We start from the raw sequence: 9,660 nt of genomic DNA on the forward strand, positions 1-9,660 counted from the left end.
TGGATAAAGGTGAAATTAAAAATATCTCATAAGAGACCAGGAGAAAGAGTCCAACAAGCTTGGTTTTGAGGATAAAATGAGGATTTTTCCAATTCTTTTAAATGTAAAAGGGAGATTTTCACTTTTGTGAAGATAAATGACTTTAATGATTTAATAAATGTTCTAGTTATTTTCAAAAGTTTGTCTTTTTCTTTCTCCCTTTTTAATTTCATTTTATGATTTTGAATTGTTTTTCTCCTGTTTTTAAAGTTGATATGGGTCTTGTTGATTTGATAGATGATTAATGATCTAATGTGACTTTTGATTCGAAAGTCTATTGTGCTCGTCTAATTTCCTCCTTAATTTGTGTTGATTGATTGAAATTGCATAACTCAGGTCTTTGCCAATTTTTGGGTGGCTACAAATGCCCCTCTTTGAACTAATATGCAAAGCATATTAGCTCAAAGATTGTCTTGATTTTCTAATTTTAGGTCAAATTTGGATGATTGGATATATGTTCGATGATATTTCAACATTTTGCAGTTGTTGTGGTGTCTAATTGTTGATGGTTTGATGTCTGATCATTGATGATTTAATGTCTTGATTATCGTTGATTTTGTTGATTGATATTGCGATGATTTTACTTGGATACCCTAGTTTTGGTTGATTTGATGTTTGAAATTTTGGCTGGGGTAGAATGTTTTTTTATTTTTTAGAAAAATTTGATGCCCCAGTTTGGATGCCTTGATTTGATATGGATATACTACCCCCTGAGAAATGAAATTGGAAAAAAAAATGCATGTGCAAAGATTAAGGAGGTTCTAATTTGATTTCTGAAATGGGTTATAATTGACTAATGAAGATGATCAAGTCGGTTTAAAATAATACACAATTCACAAAAGTGAGTAAAAAGGTTCTATTGATGGGTAAATAGGGTGCAAAAGTGATATAAATGCCCCTAAGGAGGGTTAAATAGGTCAAAACACCTTTTACCCTTGTCATTTTCACACTTTCTTTTGACATTTGGCAATTTGAAGCTCTAAGCTAGCAAGGATGGTGGTCCCTATACAAGAGCATAGATTCAAGAGGGCTCATAGGTATGAGTGTCCAACTGACTGCGATGCCCTGGCAAGTCATCAAGATCCTCTATGTTTAATATTTTTCATTTGTACCTGAGTTCTTGAATTTTGCATGAGTTTTTGTTGTAAATGTGGTAATTTAGTTATTTTAGCACATTTATATGTTCTTATAACACATTTGAAATCCTTTAGCATGATTGATCAATAGGTTAGACCATGTGTAGGATGAATTAGCACACATGAAACCCCTACTTTAGGAGAAAATTAGCACATTTAGTAGAAAAATAGTGCATATATAGTTTTAAATGATGCATAGGATCGTTTATACATTTGATTAATCTTGTAGCACATATGAATTATATTTCAATGCTTTTGCTTCAAACAGTTCTTATGCACTGTTAAATAGCACATATGATCATACTAATGGTGCTTGTATTCTTATAACACATCTAATACATAAAATAGCACTTTTGAGTTTTTTTAATAAAACATATGTCTATTTTAGTGCATCTAATGAATTCTAGTAGCCCATATGTCCTAGGAAATAGTGAAAATGTATGTTGAAGCACATATTCTTGTTAAAGTGTCACTATTGTGGACTTGAAGAGCATAAACATATTACAAAACCCTAATTGAGTGTAAGATAATGCAAAAGGCGAGATTCAAGGTCTATCAGTGAGGGATGTTAGTCTCAGAATGGTTTTGACATTTGAGTGTCAACACACTTAACCAATTCTCAAGATGATGCCGAGTATAATACAGATGTCAAGCTACAATAAATTTTGAGCTAGAGAATTCAACAGGTGTCAAGTGAACTTCAGGTGCCAAGCAATATTCAACTGCCAAGTGAACTTCAGGTGCTAAGCAATCTTCAGGTGTTGAATGAAGTTCAAGTGTTGAGCAGAGTATAGATGTCAAGTCACTATAGAAGCTGGGTGGATTTGCTATAGGAGCTGAGTGAGCCAGTTTTTCTATATGAGATGAGCATCAACAAATAGTATGAGCCGAGCATTAGCAAATATTATGAGCCAAGTAACATAGAATCAGCATATGAATTTGTGCCTTCACAAACTCACATGTAAACCATTTTTGGAGCTGACATAGGATGAATCTCGAAGGATCTTAAAGATAAGAATGAATATTTTGCATTACCTATGCAAATCAACATGTAGCCAATGAGAAAAATGGAGAAGGCATGCAACTAATAGGAAAGTGCATGAGTTGAGTGGGAAATGAAGAATGAATATGGATTATAGATTCATACCTAACCCTAAGTCTTCAAAAAATTTAAAAGGAGGACGAAACCCCATTGTATGCATGAATGAGAGAAGTGTATGGGTGAACTATAGTGAAATTCAAAGGGAAGTGTGAAAAGACTTAGAAGAACAAAGCAACATTATAGCATTTAGTTGATCAAGAACAGAGTATCAGAATATCACAGAGTGACATATCAAATCAACAAGAGCAGAATAAGGATCTGGAATCAGCAATTGAAGATTGTAAAGCTATCAAGTCAAAGACTTTCTAATACTCTCTATCAATTGTATTAGATAATGGATGTCCTATGGACTTAGGTTGGCCTAGAAACCATTTGTAAATCCTTTAATAGGGTGGCATTCCAAGTGAATGTACTGAAGTCCTTTAACTAGGCCTACTTTTAGCAGGGTAGTGAAATCCTTTAACCAGGTCAATTTTAATAGGGTGTAAAGTCTTTAACAGGATAGGCCTTTCACAGGGTAGACCATTGGAAGTGGTCAAACAATGTAACTTTGAACAGTTACACAATATTGCAGTAATATTTTGTGGGTGTCATCCCCACCCTAGTTTTACCTTCTCATTTTGGAGGGTTTCTAGGTTACCAAATCTTGTGTTATATGTTTTCATGCATGTCTTTACTTTCATGTTTATTAGATGGATCAGATGTGTGTGAATTTTTTTTAGCTAAAAGGCTTTAGAGGTTAAATTTAGATACTTTTGATTCACACCCCCCCCCCCCCCCCCCTCTCAAAAGTGTATCTTCCCACTTGTAAATTCCAACAATTGGTATTAGAGCTCAATTCTCTCAAGAAGGAGCCTTATAGCCTGGAGAAAAGATCTGGAAAATGGAAGTCTACAAACTTGGGAAGATCATAGAGAATCAGGCAATAGATATACAACTTGCTTTACATGCACTAGAAGAAGCTAGAGAGGAACTAAGAAAATCCTCAAAGAGAAGAAGAGAAATTACCATAGCTGAGAATGACACATAGTATAAGGAGATTGACACCTCAAAACTATATTCAAATGGAGATTCCAAAGAGTTTGATGCAACAATAGCAGACTTGATGGAGAAGAATAGAGCTCAAGTACAAGAAATCAAAATACTCAAGCTTGAACAAGAATCACAAGCCATAAAGCTTTGTGAAGTGACTGAATAGAAGAAAAGAGCCATTGAAAAAAAAGCCATGATAGAAGATGAAAAAAGAAATCTTACCAATAAACTAGAGGAAAAGACAATTGAGTTTGAAATAATTTCTAGCATGCAACTAGACACCTTAAGTCAAATGATGAATGCACATCATGAGCTAAATATGAAAGACATTGAGATCTCTACACTGAAAATGCAAAATGAACAACTATGAAATGACTTGAAAAGAGAAGGAAATTGAGAGAGCTTCAAAAAACCTAATGAGGCAATCAAATACTTTGAACAGCTATTGAAATCACCAAGGTCCAGCAATGACACTTTAGGACTAGGATACACTAGCATTGAAGAAGGAGAGTCATCCAAGACTGCTAGAGAAAGGAGTAACAAAGGTAAGAACACTAAACCTACTTGTAATTTCTATGTTAAAAAGGGACATACCTCTAATGTATGCAAGAGTAAAAATTCCCATCAGCATGACAAACCTAAGAATGTGAGTCACTGTCATAAGTGCAAAAAGCAAGGACATCAAGCACATGACTGTAGGACTAAGACTATTAGAACACCAAGATTTGAAGGTCACTACTACAATTGCAATAAGTATGGACATAGAGCTTTTGAATATAGATCAAAGCCTAAGTGGACATCTAATCATCCTGCAAAGGGAAATAACCATGGACATCACTACAATTGGGATTACAACACTAGGTATAGCTATCATTACCGTCAGGAATATGGACATGTTCCTAAAAATTGCATAAGGACACATTTAAAAGGGAACTACAGTAGATGGTTAAGTCAAACCACATGTTTTAGGTGCTTAAAGACTAGTCATATCAGCAAGAATTACCCAACAAGGTCAAAGGCACCCAATTAGAAGTCAACAAAGGAAAAGATAAGGTAGATTTTAAACACATTAGAGGAGAAATGAATAAGACATCGAAGAAGAAAGATGAGTGTAGCTCATCAAATGAAGGGATCACTTCACCTAACAGGTCAAGTGATCACACTTCATCAAACTAAGTAGATAGAAGGCATGAGGGACTAATTTACTAAACTTTATCATACATCAATTCCTAAATAAGATAGTACTAAAAAGAAGAGATCAACATGATTAGAGATGCAAAGTTGAAATTCAAGTTTTCATCAATGTTGTTGAGTTGTCCTTAGATGCTGAGTGAATGTCAGTATATGCTGAGCTACTAGTAGGAGCCAAGTGATTGGTCACAGCTGAGTTGGCAATGGAAGTTGAGTAAAGAGGAAATCTAGTTGGAGTTGAGTGATGGAAAGCCAATGGAAGTAGAGTTATGCTAAAATCTTTAAGGAGCCAAGTGTATAGTTGTATATCACTAAACATTTAATGCCATGTTTTGAAGAGTATAAGGTCAATTTTTTTATCATTTCTTGTCATTCGAATGCAGAGTAAGACGAGAAGAGCATAGAAGTGATTTTCAAATAGCAATTGAAGCTTTTGCACATATTTCAACAAAGATCAAGCACCATTTTCATCGATCTAAGGTATTCCTCAAGTGTCAAGTTGTGTAGTTATAAATTTTAATATCTTTTGAAACCCTAGATTTGCAATATGGCTTCTAGTTCAAAAAACACTAAGGAAAATAAAGGTTTCGAGGTTTAGTTAGTTAGCAATGAGGTTAAACAGTCAAATTTTAGGCTGATTCTAGAAGTTGCATATAAGAACGACCCTACCAGCGCACTATCCATTATTTTGCCCAAAGTCATGATGGTGCAAGATGTTAGGAAATGTTGCAATTGTAAGGTAGGAGCAATAGGAGACATGGAGATTCATCAAGCATATGATAAACTATGTGAAAATGGAGTGTTAAAGGAAGAATTTCAAATAGTTGAAACAAAGGGCTTAGCCCATGCCCTAGATTTCCCTGTAGTTTTCAAAATTGAATGGATAAAAATTTTCCTAAGTAGAATACATAATGGTTATTTATGGTTAGAAGGAGGACCTATCAAGATAATAAAGAGAATCGTGCATAGGGTTACAAGTTTTCCAACCCTAGATTGGTACAAGACCCTATGAAGTGATTGTAAAGAAGCTATTGAAAAGAACATTGAGGAAAAATGGAACAAAAGGGGTATGACTATTGATAAAATCATAGATCCCCTTCTGGACTTTGTAGTAAGAGTTATATCTCACAAGTTATATCAATCAAGCACATTGAATAGTGTTATGTGCATTGCTGTGGATGTGGCATACAAAATTGTCAAGAAGTACATATGATCTAGTAGAATTGCTATTACAATAGAACATGGAGAATCTGAGAGCAATAAGAAGATCAAAAGGTGCTTAGTGTAAGTTTGGATCAATTCTTATCTGAATATTTTTCTATGTTCTAGAAGAATTTTCCTCTTTTGGAAAAGTAGATTGGAAATTAAATAAGTCAGCTATTACTCAAATCAATGAGTACATTGAGCAAATGGGAGACAACTTTAACACTATAATGACCAGTTACTTTGAGGATTTCAAGAAATCCATGAAGCAAAGACTAAGGATACTAGTTTCCCCTAGTGGAATAGCACATCAATGATATTTGTTTCTTAGTTGATATTGATCATTACTTATATCCAAGTAGTAGTTCCAAGGGCTAGATGGCATGAAGCATCAGCAGCAATCACAGCATTGCTTTCAAAAGAAATTGATAAGAGTGCCAACCTTTTAGAACATATGATTTTGTGGAATCTAAAGTAGAAATGGAGTTGAAGACTGCCTCCACATTAAAGAAAAGGGATAAAATGGTAAAACAACTTAAGAAAATATTTAGTGAAGGTGTTGATGCCGAGGAAGAGGAAGATGATGATGATGAAGAGTAACATCAACCTCTTGCATTGACACAAGGCTTAGGTGAGGTTGAAGAAAAGGAAGAAGGTACTGAGGAAGAAGAAGCCAAGGAAGCACTAGCTCAAGCAAAGCCCAAGAAGAGAAAGGCCAAAGCTCAGCCTATAGCCCAACCTAAAGTAAAGAAGGTTGCAAAGCCAACCCAAGCCAAGCCAACTATACCAGTGACAAGAGCCACCACAAGAGCCTCAACTCAAAGGGTCAAGAAACAAGAGAAAGAGAAGAAGAAGGCTACTGATCTGACTGGTCATGTGTAGAAGAAACCAAAGAGAAGATATGTTGCACAACCAGAGTCAGATGATGAAGAAAGGATAGAATCTAAAGATATCAGCCAATTTAGAGCGGTAAGTTATGCTCCTAAATCAAATATTGATAAAATTTGTGATAAGGTTAGGAAGAATGCAGATTTTTCTAAATTGAGAAATATTGATTTTAATAAATTGAGTAGAGAAGATTAGAATAAAGTTGAAGAATCAATATATGCCATGATGGAAAAATTCAAGAACACTCCTCTTGAATTAAAAAATAGAATGCCCAAGGAGTTATATGAAATTGTTGAAAAAAAGTGGCATTATTGTTTTAAAATGTAAAAAGAAATAAGAGAATCCACATTGGCACAAGTAATGCCAGAATTGGCTAAAGGTCAAATAACTAAGGCAAATAAGAAACATGGGAGCAAGTTTGCACCAAACTATAGAGCCTTCAACATCTTGCAGAATAAAATTGAAGTTGTCAATAAATCAACAAGATTGTGGAAGTTGATATATGGCTTGCCTACTATCAAGGATGGAGAAGAAGATCCCTTTGAGAGATAGAAAACTAAAGAGGATTAAAATGAAAATAAGGCTAGGAACAATAAGAAAGAGAAGGAAGATAAAATAGTGGAGGAGGAAACAAAAAAAGAAGATGAAATGGCAATAGCTAAAGAGCAAAAAATAGATCAGAGTGTGCAAGACACATAATTTCCACCTCCTAGCCCTCCACATGTCATCTCTACACCTGCAAATACCATAAATATGAAGGATGTTCTTGAAAAATCTTGTTAGAAGAGCAATCCATTGACTACAAAGGATCTCAAAAAGATCATTGACCAATCCACTTAACAAGCAAAGTTGTGTACTAATCCAGTATTGGTCAGTGTGGATGAGTTGCAGAAAGTAGTAGTTGACTCATCTAGAGATAAGGTGAATCCACAAGAACCACCTTTTTTCATCTCTATAGCTACTAGTGTTCAACTTCTAGTGCCTACATCACCAGTTCCATCAACCAAAGTTGACACATCCAAAATAGTTGATACCATTTTGCAAAGGCCGATACAAAAGAAGATAAAGACACATCAACAAGGTAAATAGGATAGATTGCTACATCTATTCATATAGTACAAAAAAAAGGTACACCTCAAATAATTATAATTGATCCAGGGAGATTAGATGAAGACAAGGACACTTCAAAGGAGAAGCAGGCCACCATACAGACATAGTAAATCTATCAACTATGAGTACTCCTACAAAAGTCCTTTAGTAGCCGAGTACTAATGCAATGCCATTGCAAATTTCTACACTAGGCTCAAGCTCTACCAAGGTTGCAAGGGTACTTCGCTATGGAGTCCCTACATTAGATGAAGAAATAGAGATACCCAAATTTGATTATGCAACCATGAGCCTTGAACAAATAAACATCATGTAGTAGGCATTAAAGAGGAAGAAGAATCAAGAAATACTTAGGAAGGAGTATAAAAAAAGGCAAGAATTACATGAAATTAAGGACATCTTTTTGGATGCCTTCAGCTTGCAAACACTTGATGAAACCAAACCTATATTGGAACAACTGACAAATATTGTAGAACAAGTGACTAATGAAGACTATGAACCAATGTGAAACTCATGGAATGGCCTGAGAAGAAATTTCAAGGAAAATTTAATGAGAAGATATCAAGTGAAATAGCACTTTCACAAGTTGAATCAACAAAGAAGATTGAAAAAGTAAAGAAAGTACTTGAAAATGTATTCTCATTGTACAAAAATTTGTGTGATTTCTCATATTTCACATAGGAAACAAGCCAAAGGATACTGAGCTTGGAGTGAAATCTAAAAATTTCCATCACACAGCTACTAAAAGATCCAGCTCAGAGTGAGAAGCATTTATCCCAAATGCTTCACACACAGAAAGAGTTAGTTGTGTTGATAGCAGAAGAGCCCAATATCAAGGCCAAATTGATGCAAATTCAGTCTTCCATTACCCCACATCTAGAAGTACTCCATAAGGAGTAGGTTTATGCAGAAAATGTTCTAAAGAAAGATCCAAATCTTTCTACTTTAGGAGGCCTTGTTCATCTTGCAACCAAGACAGCCATCTAGCACAAGTCCTTGGAGATAGCTTTAGACAATTGGGATGCATCTCTCAAGATGATTATAGAGGTCAATAAAACATTTTTGGAAAAATATGGTCTTAATCCTTAGAACCCTTTGACATAAGTAACAAAAAAGGGGAGAATTAATAAAGGGGGAGTTGTAAAATAGAGTACAGGAAGCAGAAATAGATTACAAAGATACAAAAACAAAGGCAAAGAGTATCAAATACATCAACATGAGAAAAATTTAGCACAAGAGTTTTGGTTACAGGAATGGAAATGGCACATCATCTCAGGGGCAGCTACAAGATTTTGAGGTATACAAAATTTTGAATAACTTTTTGTAGTCTTATACATATGTTGAATAGAATGTGTAGTATACTCATAGAGATTAGATGCATAATGGTTAGTTTTTTTTTTTGCCACTCATGTCAAAGGGGGAGATTGTTAGTCTCGGAATGGTTTTTACATTTGAGCTTCAACACACTTAACCAATTCTCAAGATGATGTTGAGTATAATTTAGATGCTGAGCTACAATGAATATCAAGCCAAAGAATTCAATAAGTGTCGAGTGAACTTCAAGTGCCAAGAAATCTTCAGGTGCCGAGTGAACTTCAGTTGTTGAGCAATCTTCAGGTGTCGAGTGAAGTTCAAGTGCTGAGTAGAGTATAGGTGTCGAGTCACTATAGAAGTTGAGTGGAACAGAATTTCTATAGGAGCTGAGTAAGACAATTTTTCTATATGAGTCAAGCATCAGCAAATAGTATGAGCTGAGTAACACAGAATTAGCATATGAGTTTGTGCCTTCACAAACTTAGATGTAAACCATTTTTGGGGCCAAAAAAGGATGAATCTTGAAGGATCTTAAAGATAAGAACGAATCTTTTGCATTACCTATGCAATCAGCATGCATCCAATAAGAAAAATGGAGAAGGCATGCAACCAATAGGAAAAGTGCATGAGTCTTATCTAAGTCTCCTT

This window comes from Cupressus sempervirens, chromosome 6, assembly GCF_028749045.1.
Source record: "Cupressus sempervirens isolate cs-2001-9-10 chromosome 6, ASM2874904v1, whole genome shotgun sequence".
Taxonomy (NCBI): domain Eukaryota; kingdom Viridiplantae; phylum Streptophyta; class Pinopsida; order Cupressales; family Cupressaceae; genus Cupressus; species Cupressus sempervirens.